Genomic DNA, 15,055 nt, shown 5'->3' on the forward strand with positions numbered 1-15,055 from the left:
TCGCCACGCCTCCAATACGTACTACAAAGAGAAAAATATGGAAAATTTCAGCCCGCACAACCCCTAGCAGGTGCAGATTGCTGTGGCGAAATAGAGATAAATGTAAAAACACAAAATGCAATCGCACACTGCAACCAGCACTCTGCCCTGGATGTTGAATAAGGCATTGGTGTACATTTTGGCCAAAGCGTAATAAGCCACTCACCACGTCAAGGTCGCCTTCAAGAGTGGTCCCTAACACTAGTTCCTACCTTTTATGGGCCATGACAGCCACATAAAGTCCAGGGAGCGCAGGTACAGCAATCTGCACCTGCTAGGGGTTGTGCGGGCTGAAATTTTCCATACAAAGTATTGACTCACTTTCCAGATTTTTATTTATTAAACATTTTGAAAATCATGTATCATTTTATTTTCACTTCACACATACTTGCTACTTTGTGTTGGTCTATCACATAAAATTCCAATATTATAAATTTAAGTTTGTGGGGTAAAGTGAAAAAATGTGGAAAAGGTCAAAGAGTATGAAGACTTTTTTTAACTGACTATACCACCATGAAGTACCAAATACCCTGCATTATTGTCCCCTGTCAACCTCCCCACCACTGGCAGCAAGATTGTCCCCATTTAAATGTCTTACCTGTGTTTGGGACTTGCACAATGGACAGGGGCAGTTATGCTGGAGTTGTCGGTAAAGAGCCTTCTGGTAGAAAGTAGAATTGAGTGGGTAAAAGAAGTTGTGACGTCACAGGTCGCATGTTACCACCGGTCAGATAGTAAGAGGTATAACAGATGCAGTGTGTACAGAAATATAGTATATACAGCAGTGTACTGATATGTGAGGTACGAGGTATAAGAGTCCTACCTCACATATCAGTACACCGCTTTATAAACAATATATCTGTACACACTGCAACTATTATACTCTATATGCAGTATGTGTATATATAGTATATTGTATATCCAGTAATAGATTTTTTAAATGCAACATCTTTTAAGTGCAAGTGCACATATCAAATTATACCAGAATTGAACCAGAAGGGAACCAAAGGTAAATAAAGAAATAGTTTAATGCAAACAATGTTTATATTTATCACATTTATCACCCCTAATTTTCTATTTATCTTTCCCTCCATCATACCCACCCTTTCCAAACACACACAGCCACCTTATGTCCTCTTCTTACTAACACTTTCTCTGCTTCTCCTAACTGCTGGAGATATACAGCATGTCCAAATCCTGGCCCTCCTCATCAAATTCCCACAATCATCTCTAGACTCTACCTCCCACTATCGATCTCCTATTACAAAGTTCTGCAACCCCTTAAACCTAAAAACCATCCGCCTGACCCCTGCTCCCCCGTTCCTCTTGCAGGAGCATTATGGAACACTAGCTCTGTCGGCAATAAACTATCCTACATTCACAACCTTTTCGTCTCTCTCTCAAACTTTTCTTCCTGGCTTTGCCAGAAACATTGCTTACACCTTCTGAGACTCCCCTGCCTCACTCTTTTATGGTGGTTTTCATTTTGCTTAAACACCCTCCCCCAGCAGCATGGTGGAGGAGTTAGTCTACTCAATCAGACAACTACTCCTTCAGCCCAACTCCACTGCCTTCCTCCATTTTGCTCCCTTCATTTGAAGTACACTTTGTCTGTGTCACTACCAGCAGACGCAATTCTCCGCATACTTGCCGACATCCAGTTGACAGGGAGACAGACTGATCTCCCACGTCAGGTGTTCTGACGTCATAGGTCACGTGATGCTGGGTGTGTTTCGTCACCAGACAATGTATCATGTGACCAGGAAATGTGAAGTATGCTGGTCACAGATTGCATGTGAATGGTTCTATATACCTCACCAGCACTTTGGATTGTGGATTGTTCTGACCTCCTGACTTCTGACTTTGGCTACTCCTTTTGACCCTGATTGTTGGATTCTGATTTGGCTTTTCTGCCCCTGGCTTGGTTCTTGGACTCTCTTCTGCCTGACATATTTGGACCTCATGTACAACCATGGCTTGATATTGTTTAGTGATCTGCTTTCTGATCTGGCTTCATTATTCTCTCTTGGTTTTGATCTGGTATGTTTGACTCAGTACTTTGGTTCTGGGTTTTTCCCAGTATTGTGTACCTGCCTCTCACTTTGTTTATTGTTTTTTTCCCTCTGCTTTTCCCTGGTAAGCCCAAGCATGTAAATTAGCAGGGAGTGTCGACCAGTTGCAGTCTGCCACTCAGGGCAGTCTTACAAGTAGGCAGGGACAGAAGAACTTTCCACCGTACTCTCCAGATTACATCTCGCCAACTGTGCACTTGACCCGATCCCATCACACCTCATCTCCAACCTCACCACAGTATTTATCCCTGCCCTAACCCATCTTTTCAACCTATCTCTAACATCTAACCTCAGGTGTTTTCCCTTCCTGTTTTAAACATGCTACTATCACACCCATCCTCAAAAAACTTTCCTTGACCCATCTTTGTCTAGCTATCGCCCCCATATAACTCCCGTACGTCTCAAAGATACTTGAACAACATGTTCACCTTGAACTGTCCTGCCACCTCTCTTTTACTGTTTCCAATTTGACTGGGTACAATCTGGCTTCTGGCCCCACCAGTCCCCACTCATCTCTTGGCATCACTGACTTAGCCCTCTCCTGGATCACATTATACCTAACAGACTGGACATTTAGTGTCTCCCACTCACACACCACCTTCTCACCTCTTCCCCTGTCAGTGTCCCTAAAGACTCTGTCCTAGGACCCCTGCTCTTCTCAATCTACACCTTTGGCCTGGGACAGCTCATAGAGTCCCATGGCTTTTAGTATCACTTCTATGCTGCTGACAGGCAAATTTAACTCTCTGGTCTAGATATCACCAACCTACTATCCAGAATCCCACAATGCCTATACTCTATAGTCTCCTTCTTCTCCTCTTGCTTTCTAAAACGTAACATGGATAAAATAGAATTTATCATCAGACCTTTTTATCACAGTTAATGGCTGCACACCCTCCCCGGTCAACCAAGTCTGCTTCCTTGGGGTAACCTTCGATTTTGCTCTGTCCTTCAAACCACAAATCCAAGCACTTTCCACCACCTATCGCCTCCAACTCAAAAATATCTCTTGGATCTGCACATTTCTCAAGCCAGAGTATGCAAAAATATTTGTACATGCCCTCATCATCTCCCATCTTGACTACTGTTAAATACTCCTCTGTGACCTCACATCTAGCACTCTCACACCTCTCCAATCTATCCTTACCTCTGCCACCCTACTTATCCACCTCTCCCCCTCTCTCGGGTCTTTTCTCTCTGCCAATCCCTTCACTGGCTGCCCATTGCCCAAATAATCCAGTACAAAATACTAACTCAAGGTGCCATCCACAAGGTGTCCCCTACATACATCTGTGACTTGATCTCCCTATAACATCCTACATGCAACCTCCAATCCTCTGAAGACCCCCATTTCTCCTCTACTCTTATCTCCTCTTCCCACAATCGCCTCCAAGATTTCTCCTGTGCAGTTCCCGTACTCTGAAACTCTCTACTGCAACATATCAGACGCTGACTTACTGTGGAATCTTTCAAAAGAAACCTAAAAGCCCACCTCTTCAAACAAGCCTAAAATCTACATTAACCCTGCTGCCGCTATACCGCCATGATCAGCTTTACCCTCACCTACTGTATTCTTCTCTCATCCCTTGTAGATTGTGTTGAGTTCCGTCACAGGAGCTCAATGCCGGAAAAGAACTGATCAGTTTTATCCTAATGCATTCTGAATAGAGAGCATTCCGTTCAGTATGCATCAGGATGCGTCAGTTCAGTCGTTCTTACGTTTTTTGGCCGGAGAAAATACCGCAGCATGCTGTAGTTTTATCACCAGCTAAAATCCTGAACACTTGCCGAAAAGCCGTATCCGGCATTAATTTCCATTGAAATGTATTAGTGCCGGATCCAGCATTAAGTGTTCCAGCAAAACGGATCAGTTTTTTACAAATGCAAAAAAAATACCGTATCCGTTTTTCCGAATGACACCGGAGAGACGGATCCGGTATTTCAATGCATTTGTCTGACAAATTCCATTTGTTTGTGTCCGGATTCCCGGATCCGCAAGGCAGTTCCGGTGATGGAACTGCCTGCCGGAATTCTCTGCGGCAAGTGTGAAAGTACCCTTAACGTACATACAACAACTTAGATGTTAACCGATTTCCCCCAAACTTCCTATGCTACAAGACTCTCTTTAATATACCCCTACTTGATCGGTCCTGAAATGTCACCCTTTACTCTGTGAGTGCGATCTCACATTCCACCCTACTAACAAAGTCGGATAGAACCGAACAGCTGTTCCAGGGCAGATCAGTTCTCCTACACATACGATTTGCAATAGCGATCTGCCCTGGAACAGCTGACAAAGCGTTGGAATGCTTGACCTAGTGGTGGTCACACATTCCACTGCCCAAAAACTGGGCGGGACTAAATTTAAATTTGTGACCATGTCCAGTCACACATTCCAAACTTTGACAGAACAGCGGCCCTGTCTAATCATTTAATCAGATAATTAGATTGTACTAGGCAACGTGACAGTTTAATGTTCCCCATTATAATCCATTTTTCTAATTAAATGAAATAACAGCACAAAGTGTGCAGTTTCACCCGTAACCACCCCACCCCCGGCTCCTTATTCAGACTCACCTGCCAAGCCTCATAGCCAGCATTCAAGCCAGTTTTAGGATTGGAATAAAATAGTTTAATGTGAATAACTTTTGGTATGTTTTATCAAATGACCCCAAATCTTCAGAATATGTTGGAATAGAGAGACTCTTGTAGTATGGGAAGTTTGGGGGAAATTGGTTAACGTCTGAGTTGTTTTTTGTACGTTAGGCCACATTAAACTCCCCAAAAAACAAGTTTGATGTCACTCATTTGCCTTGTGGGTAGCCAAAATCCATTAAAACTCCAGGATAGGTTTCGGAAGTTGGGATCTTAGGTTGTGCAAAGTTTCAAGGCAATTGATTGAGATTTAGGCACATTTTGGTACATTAAGCTGCATTAAGCCATTTTCACATTAAATGTTTTAGGATGTCCCATATTTGTGCCAGCCCCTGGAGGAAAGAAATACTGGATCTTACAGAATGCAAAGCAACCATGCAAGGAGGACTGCAGAACATTTGTCAGAGAAAGATAGTGCACCTAAATTTAGCCTAATCCATTCTAAGCGAACCAGATTTGTTCTGAATTTCACCCCAAAAAATTATTCAAGAAATGAATGCAGAGCTTTTCTGATCCGCTTCAGACAAATTTTGTCATTTTACTGCCCATGTTGGGAGGCAAAATCCTGACGGGAGGAAAAAGAAGGGTGTTCATGTTCACATGACACTGGGAGGATCAGCCAATCAAGGGGCCAGCAGGCAGGGAGGTGTCATTCTGCTTGGTACTTGTGACCTGGTAAGAAGCTGTGCTGTGGCTCTGCCTCTGCAGGCTCAGAAGATTATGGGGAGAGAATTAGTGATAGGAACAGTATAAGAAGATTATATATGAGATATATTCTGGAATTTGGGATATATTAAGAGGTTCAATCAAGGAGATGGAGTCGGAAGGGGTTATTATCTGGTTTATTTTCTGGCAAGTAGATCTACAATACAGATTCCTGCAAAAACACGAAAAGAAACATTTTTTGGGAAAAAGTTTTATTACATTCTTGCAAGCACTAAGGAAATGCCCTTTTTTCTAGAAACCAGTTTCTATTTACTGTTTGTAATTGGGCATCTCATTGCGTTATAGTCGTGTTACTGCACACGTACATTGCCGCAAGATAAGAAGTGAATAGGATACAGCAGCATTTCACATCAGTAACACAAATTACCGTATTACCATGTTACTGAAGGCAGCTGCATCACAGCTTCTAGTTCAAAAAACATCTGGCATCACTTGGTAAAGTGCATCAAGCAGGCTGTTTCCCCGCCAACTCCAGCTGGGCAAGGTGGCCAGCGACAATGGCCAGAACATTGTGGCAGCACTGCACTTTGGGGGGAAACCACATGCTCCCTGCATAGCACATATGATAAATCTTGTCATGCAATGCTTTTAAAAAAAAAATACCCTGGCTTGCGGAAGGTGCTGGCAATGTCTAGGAGACTGTGAGCGCATGGTAAGAAACAACCTCCTAGACTTGCAGTGACAAAACGGTCTGCTGTTATACAGCTTACTCCGTCATATTCCAACTCGCTGGAATTGCAGTTTGCACATGCGCTACAGGTATGTGTTTCCTCAGGGCAGTGATTCAGTTGAACACTGCGGTGGGACACAGGAGTCTCCCTGCCCTGCCATTTAGGGCTCGTGCACACGGCCGTGTTTCACTAGATCATACCAGTGTATTACTGTATTGCAGCGGCGGCAGCAGGGAGCGCACGGCGCCATAGCAACCAATGACGCTGTGCGCTCCTGCTCTCAGCAGGAATCCAGCCCGTGGTTCCACGGACCGCTCACGGCCGTGAAACACGGCCGTGTGCATGAGCCCTTACTCTGATAGGCTTCAGGTCTACTGCCTGTAGCCTATCAGAGGCTGACGCAGGCAGAATGATGACATCATCGTCATCGTGCCGCCTGAGCCAGGATGGAAGGCACATGATTTTGCACCGCATCGCTGACAGCAACTGGCAGGTGATTATCTGTGTTTGTTATTTTTCTTTTTACTGGGGGAGCACTATGGGGACATTGGGAGCACTATAGGCGGCATTGTTCCTACTTGTTCACTTTATAAGGGGCCATGTGTACTGCTGGGGGCTCTATAAGGGACATTTTATTCCACTGGCACACATAATTGAGGCATTTGTACTACTGGGGCACTATAAGAGGCATTCTTTTCTGCTGACACACATGATAAGTGGGCACTTGCACTGCTGGGGGCTCTATAAGGGGCATGTTTTCTGCTGGCACAAATTATAAAGGGGGATTTCAAGGCCCAGAGGGAACACAAGCGCCAGATACGGCCACCGCCTTTCAATGACTATGGGGAACATTATTACTTCTGGGGCACAAAGGGAGACATTATTATTACTGGGTGCACTGCAGGGGTACTATTACTACTAAGCAAGGTCAGCGTCAGCAACCGGCATACCCGTGGGCCCGGAGCACAGCTGCCAGAGGCCAGAAGCAATGAGCGCTTCCATAAATACAGATGGAAGCGCTCATTGCTGGACCGCAGGGAGCTAGGTCCTGTTACTCACTGCCAGTGGCGTCTCTAGCTTTCAAATTTTGGGGGGGCACACTGGGGGCCAGGACAAAAGTAGGGGGGCAGCTATAACAACGATACATTTACACAAGTAGCGATACTTTACCCAATACCTAAAACCGCAACAGGGAAGAAAAGTCCAGCTGCCTGTGGATGACACTTTTATAGGGAGGGGGATCTGTGGGTGACACTGATATGGGGGGGGGGGGAATCTGTGGATGACACATACCGTATATAGCATCTTATGCTATATGTGTCATCCACAGATCCACCCCATGACAGTGTCATCCCCATTTCCCCCTCCATAACAGGGTCATCCACAGATCTCCCTCCCCGCCGCTCACAGGAGTGTACATTTGACATTTCTAAACTGTAATCCATATCCTGCAGTAACTTTAACTTTAAATCAGGATTAAGCGGCTGCTCATCTCTACTAGTACCTTAACCTTACACCACTCGGCTAGCTTTGGTAACAGGACCAGGCTACAGCCTACAGGTACTGCCTGTTAGTTGTTACCGAGCGAGTGCTGATTTCTGCAGGTCAGAGCATACGGATTACAGTTTAGAAGAAATGTACACTCCTGGGAGCGGTCCAGTGGCGGATCCAGAGCCTGGTTTTGGGAGGGGCACTTCCAGATTATTTTCTGTCCGCCGCCACAGAACAAGGGTGCTAATAGAACAGACTACACAGTGTAGCGGTATACTGTATATTGTGTGGCACAGTGTAGAGGTATACTGTGTGGCACAGTGTAGAGGTATACTGTGTGGCACAGTGTAGAGGTATACTGTGTGGCACAGTGTAGAGGTATACTGTGTGGCACAGTGTAGAGGTATACTGTGTGGCACAGTGTAGAGGTATACTGTGTGGCACAGTGTAGAGGTATATGTCTATAACATAAACATATTTCACATGAACACTTACAGTTACTTGGCCCTTGGGGATCTCGGACGCCACTTCCACACTTTGGCCGGGGGCTCGGCGGAGCTGATGATGTGCTTTATCCTAATGAGAAAGATTTCATAATAAGGATTTGGAGACTGGGCAGAGGGATAGCAGAGCAGGGAGAGGCTGGCGCTGCTACTAGGGGGTCATACCATGTGGGAGTAATAAAGCCCACCATAATGCCCCCCAGTAGAAATAATTCTCCTTATAATGTGACAATGCAAAAAATACCCCCTTATGCCCCCAGTTGAGCTAATGTCCCCCATAATGTGCCAGTATAAAATACCCCTATATAGTGCCCCCAGTAAATGCCCCCATAGTGCTCCTCTCCCCCTTCCTCCTAGTGCCCCCCATAATGTACCAGTATAAAATGCCCCAGTAGATGCCCTCAGTGTCCTCCATAATTTGCAAGTATAAATTACCCCTTCTTAGTGCCCCCGTAGATGACTCCATAGTAGTCCTCTCCCCCCTTCCCCATAGTACCCACCATAATGTGTCCCAGTATAAAATGCTACTGTACAGAGCCCCCATATAAAACACCCCTTCTTTGTGGCCTCAGTAGATGCCCCTATAGTGCCCACCAATAATGTGCCAGTAATAAGCCCCCCAATACGTGCCAGTAATAAGCCCCCTCATTACGTGCCAGTAATAAGCCCCCTCATTACGTGCCAGTAATAAGCCCCCCCATTACGTGCCAGTAATAAGCCCCCCATTACATGCCAGTAATAAGCCCCCCATTACGTGCCAGTAATAAGCCCCCCATTACGTGCCAGTAATAAGCCCCCCATTACGTGCCAGTAATAAGCCCCCCATTACGTGCCAGTAATAAGCCCCCCCATTACAGTGCCAGTAATAAGCCCCCCCCATTACGTGCCAGTAATAAGCCCCCCCCATTACGTGCCAGTAATAAGCCGCCCCCATCATGTGCCAGTATTAGGTCCCCCCCATCATGTGCCAGTATTAGGTCCCCCCCCCATCATGTGCCAGTATTAGGTCCCCCCCATCATGTGCCAGCCCAGTATTAAGTCCCCCCCATCATGTGTCAGCCCAGTATTAGGTCCCCCCCATCATGTGCCAGCCCAGTATTAAGTCCCCCCTACCCATCATGTGCCAGCCCAGTATTAAGTCCCCCCCTACCCATCATGTGCCAGCCCAGTATTAAGTCCCCCCCTACCCATCATGTGCCAGCCCAGTATTAAGTCCCCCCCAATGTGCCAGTATCACTATTGTAAAAAAACAAACAAAAAAAACGCTTATACTTACCTCCATGTCAGCGATGCGATGCAGGCCTCTTCTGGCCTGTGTCCCACGCTGTATGGCTCAGGCGGAGCAATGACGTCATCGCGCCGCCTGCGCCGGCCTCTGCATAGGCTGGCGGCCTAGTGCCGGCAGCCTATCAGAGGAAGGGGAAGGGACACGCCTCTCCCTCCCCTGCACCACCGCCGCTGGCACGCACAGGCAGATTACTAAGGAAATGAGCGCAATGGAAGCGCTCATCTCCCTGTGCCCGGCGGCGGCTCACTTTGGGGGGGGGGGCGCATTTTAGTTGGGGGGGCACATGCATGATGTAAGGGGGGGGCCGTGGCCCCCTCTGGCCCCCCCCCCTGGCGACGCCACTGCTCACTGCTCAGATCATACGCGCCTCCCCTCTTTCAGGCCAGCGGGGCTCTGAATGGTGAAGCAGGAAGACTTCTCCCCGCTCCACCATTCAGCCTGCAGGCATGAATCGCACTGATCTGTGCTTCCAGGGAAGAGAGGACTGTGAGCTTTAGGAACGGGACAAGGTGTGTAGTAACTGTGTTTTTTTTTGTTTTAATACAGAGGGGTCACAGAGGACTTTATTACTATGGAGGGGGCACAGAGGTCTTTATTACTATGGAGGGGGCACAGAGGACTTTATTAATATGGAGGGGGCACAGAGGACTTTATTACTATGGAGGGGGCACAGAGGACTTTATTACTATGGAGGGGGCACAGAGGACTTTATTACTATGGAGGGGGCACAGAGGACTTTATTACTATGGAGGGGGCACAGAGGACTTTATTACTATGGAGGGAGCACAGAGGATTTTATTACTATGGAGGGGGCACAGAGGGAATTTCTACTATGGAGGGGGCACACTGGGCATTTCTACTATGGAGGGGCCACATAGCCAGAGGGCATTAGTAAAATGAAGGGCCACAGTGGGCATTATTACTGTGAAGGGGGCACAATGGGTATTTCTACTATGAATGGGGTATAATGGGGATTATTACCATGAAGGGGGCACAATGTGGGCATAACTACTGTGAGAGGGCACACATCTGTACAAAACTACTGCGAAGGTTGTACAATGAGGGCAATACTACTATGAGGGGGTACAATATTTTTTTTAAGTATTGGGGGGGTGCCAGAGAAAGGACCTGCCCCGGGTGCCAAACACCGTAGGCACACCACTGAAGCAGGGAACTATTTGCTGCCCGCTCCACCATTGAGCTGCCAGTGCTCCACAGCAGCAGCAGCACGATGTCCTCACACATCGTCCTGCCGATCTGTGTAGGAGGAGGAGCGTGGCAGGCTGGGAATCATCCTCTGCTCCTGCTGATGGGGAGCGCAGATCATGGGAGGAGCCAGGTGATTGAGGCGAGAAGTATTTATTGTTAGTTTCTTCACTTCCTGTGATGGGGGCACATCTGGGCATAACCACTGTGAAGGGGGCACTGGGCACGTATCTCTTGGCATATCCACCGTAAGAGGTCACATATCTTGGCATATCTACTGTGAAGGGGGCACATATTTTGGGATATCTACTGTGAAGGGGGCACATATCTTGGCATATGTACTGTGAGGGGGCACATATCTTGGCATATGTACTGTGAGAGGGCACATATCTTGGCATATCTACTGTGAAGGAGCACATATCTGTGTAAGGTATTTAATCTATAATATATGCAGTTTCATTGCTGTAAACGCCGTGCAAAATGCCACAAGGGGGCCCATTGAGACTTTATCGCCCAAGGGCCCACATGAACCTGAAGCCGGCCCTGCTACTAAGGGCACTCTGTGACAGAATTATTACTATAATTTTGGGAGAACAATTACTGTGGGGAACTCCCTGGCACAGAATCAAGTTAGCACAATAAATTTGGGGGGGCATTTATGTTTACAGCGCTATTACTGTCAGATTTCCTGGGCCCAATTATTTTTCAGGATACTGTGTTTCAATAATTATCGAAGGAGGCACTATCTGTGTGGTATTAGTATTTTTAGGGGGATCATCTGTTTCTCCAGTACACTATTGGGGAGCACAGAGGGTACAGTAGTGAGGTCTGTTCCATTGTCTCTCTGTGTGTATTGGCGATGTCCCTTTGTCCTGAGAGATAATTGAATTACGTCTTGGTTGTCTCCAAGACAGAAGACAATGTGTATTCTCCTGCCTGTGATGATTACATCAACCCAGTGTGAGGTAACTGTATCACAGGCAGAGGGGAGGATTTTGTATGGGAGTGTCTGAGTGTATTGTACATGGTTATTGGCTGTTTTTACAAAACCCTGTGGGTGGTAATCTTGTTGGAAGATGTGTGTAAATCAATGCTGTGTGTTCAAATAAAGAGTTGCTGTTTTACATTCAACATAGAGCCTCGTCTCATGTGTGTGGGGATTGCTATACGTATATACTCCCCCTGGCTATTACTCCTAGCTCTTGTGTGAGCTGTTCCTGGTTCCTGTGGTGGTATCGGTGTCGAGCGGAGTGCTTGGAGTCCTCGGGAGGCACTGAGAGCATCTATCAACGGAGGTACGCAGTCGGGGGGTCAGGAGATCTTTTACAGTTGGTCATTGGGAATGTGGTTGTGCAGAATGTAATTTAAAAAGTAATAGTCATCCATCATGGTTCCTAATGTGGTGTCTGTCATTTTGACAGGAAGATTAGTACAGCATGCTGAACTATTCTCTGTCAAATCTGAAGAAACTACTGTCAGAGGCTTAGAACAGAGCCTATGACAGCAGTGTGAGAATAGCCTAATTTTGTTAACATTTACCAATATTTAAAAAACTGTCAAAGTAGGGAGGCTCAACACTTGAATGGCCGGATAGCGCTGGGTTCACTACTCACTGGGTCACCCACCCAGTTGGGAGTAAATAGTAGATAAGAGAAAATAGCAGGCAACACCACCTTCTGGAAGAATGTGAAACACTCAAATGAAAATTCAACACTTTATTAGTGCAAGATATCACACAATATAAAACCATATATAAAATCACTTAGTGTATAAACATACAATATATGCAAAATAAAGTCCATACAAATGAAGTAAAAAAAGTTGCATAAACTAAAATGTCACTAAAAAAAACAAAGTTGGAGGTATTCAACGGTGGCACTCTCAATTTAGTGCAGATTCTGATATATACAGTTTCCTGAGTTATGTTGCAGTAGTTGTATAGCAATATTCAGCTGTGATAGATAATAGAACAACACTCCATTTCTCTCATAAGCTGCCCATTAGCGTCTGCATAAATGGCTGCCAAACTGAGTCAAACTGTCTCTATGAGACTCTTACCACTCCGTGATGTTGGTATATCAGCAAATTCGCTGGATGTTATACTTGCATGGAGCGGTGAACAGGGTGGTCACCAAGATGCTGGACGCTAGATGAGTGTGGTTTGGAGCGCACAACTTCCTTGCTTGAGGGGCGTGTTTCAAATCAGGTGATCCTGATAAACAGGTCAGGTGGTTAGGTCAGCTGATGTACTCGCCCAATCACGTGGTACACAGGTCCTTATACCATAGTAGGTATTACGAGTGTCCAGGTCCTATGTTGCAATATACTGCAGTAGGTATCTGTATTGACCAATAATTCTTTCTCCGCAGAAGTCCTTCTGTACCTTGGGTCCGGACCAGTACTGGATGTGGAAATTGTGTAGTCCGCTAGACGCGTTTTGAGGCTGCCTGCCTCTTCCTCAGTAGCAGGCAGGCAGCCTCGAAACGCATCTAGCGGACTACACAATTTCCACATCCAGTACTGGTCCGGACCCAAGGTACAGAAGGACTTCTGCGGAGAAAGAATTATTGGTCAATACAGATACCTACGGCAGTATATTGCAACATAGGACCTGGACACTCGTAATACCTACTATGGTATAAGGACCTGTGTACCACGTGATTGGGCGAGTACATCAGCTGACCTAACCACCTGACCTGTTTATCAGGATCACCTGATTTGAAACACGCCCCTCAAGCAAGGAAGTTGTGCGCTCCAAACCACACTCATCTAGCGTCCAGCGTCTTGGTGACCACCCTGTTCACCGCTCCATGCAAGTATAACATCCAGCGAATTTGCTGATATACCAACGCAGCCAACATCACGAAGTGGTAAGAGTCTCATAGAGACAGTTTGACTCAGTTTGGCAGCCATTTATGCAGACGCTAATGGGCAGCTTATGAGAGAAATGGAGTGTTGTTCTATTATCTATCACAGCTGAATATTGCTATACAACTACTGCAACATAACTCAGGAAACTGTATATATCAGAATCTGCACTAAATTGAGAGTGCCACCGTTGAATACCTCCAACTTTGTTTTTTTTAGTGACATTTTAGTTTATGAAAAATGTTTTACTTCATTTGTATGGACTTTATTTTGCATATATTGTATGTTTATACACTAAGTGATTTCATATATGGTTTTATATTGTGTGATATCTTGCACTAATAAAGTGTTGAATTTTCATTTGAGTGTTTCACATTCTTCCAGAAGGTGGTGTTGCCTGCTATTTTCTCTTATCCACTATTTACCAATATTTGCTTTCTTGGGCGAACTCGGTGTGAACTTCTTGTCACAAGGAGGTACTTGGCGTGAAAAGTTTGAGAACCACTGTGCTAGGGTGTCTGTACTAACAGCATAAAGCTGTGGAAGATTTTGTCATTCACCAGGCCACCTCAGCAGGGAGTATGTGTTTCAAGGTAGGGCAGTGGCAGTTCATCAGAGAAACCTGTTGTGTACTGAAGCTATTCGAAGAGGCCACAAAATTGGACAGTAGGGACAACTACAGAATAAACTGTCATTTCTCTAATATTTATCTTAGAACAGACGTTCATGCTGATGCAACAAGGGACGACAGTGGAAGAAGAATAGCTTACACAACTTGCTGTCCACCTGGTAGCTGTTGGAGACCCACAACAGGAAAGTCCAGTGGAGGAATAGGAGGGGCTGCCTCTACAGGAGGAGGAGTCGGTGGTGTAGGAGCAGGAGGATGATGATAATGACACTGGCCACGACAGCCAATCATCTCAGTGAGCGACGAGCCTGAAAGAACTGGCTCCTAGGGCACGTTGGCAAGAATGGCAAGCGGTATCCTTATTCAGCTTATGTACTCTTATGTACTCACAGCAGTATCATTCACATGAATCAGTCTGATGACTACTGGGTAGCACTGCATTTAGACCATCAATGTCAAATTAAAATGGAGGAATATTTCCTCCTGCTGAAAGGGAGGCCAAATTACTTTATTACCATGAAACACTGTGTACACAGCATGCTGCAGCTTTCAGCAAGCAAACCCTTGCTGTCCACATGTCGGAGGACCCTTTCTAAAATCAATTTAAAAAATATATATATATAATCTTTATTAGGATTTACACTTTTATAGCACACAGACAATTACCTTTCCCAACTGGTTCAGGACCTGACTAGAGGGACGGCCATACTGGACTAAGTATTAACCAATAGAGCTGACAGAAGAACAGATGTGCAGGTCGGAGGACACCTGGGAAATAGTGACCATAACGTAATAACCTTCCAATTATCATTCAAAAGAGTGTTTCTTCAGAGAGGAACAAAAATACCAAACTTTAAAAAAAACAAAATTTATTAATACTAAATATTAAATGTATTAATAAAAATACA

This window comes from Bufo gargarizans, chromosome 3 (assembly GCF_014858855.1).
Source record: "Bufo gargarizans isolate SCDJY-AF-19 chromosome 3, ASM1485885v1, whole genome shotgun sequence".
Classification (NCBI taxonomy): domain Eukaryota; kingdom Metazoa; phylum Chordata; class Amphibia; order Anura; family Bufonidae; genus Bufo; species Bufo gargarizans.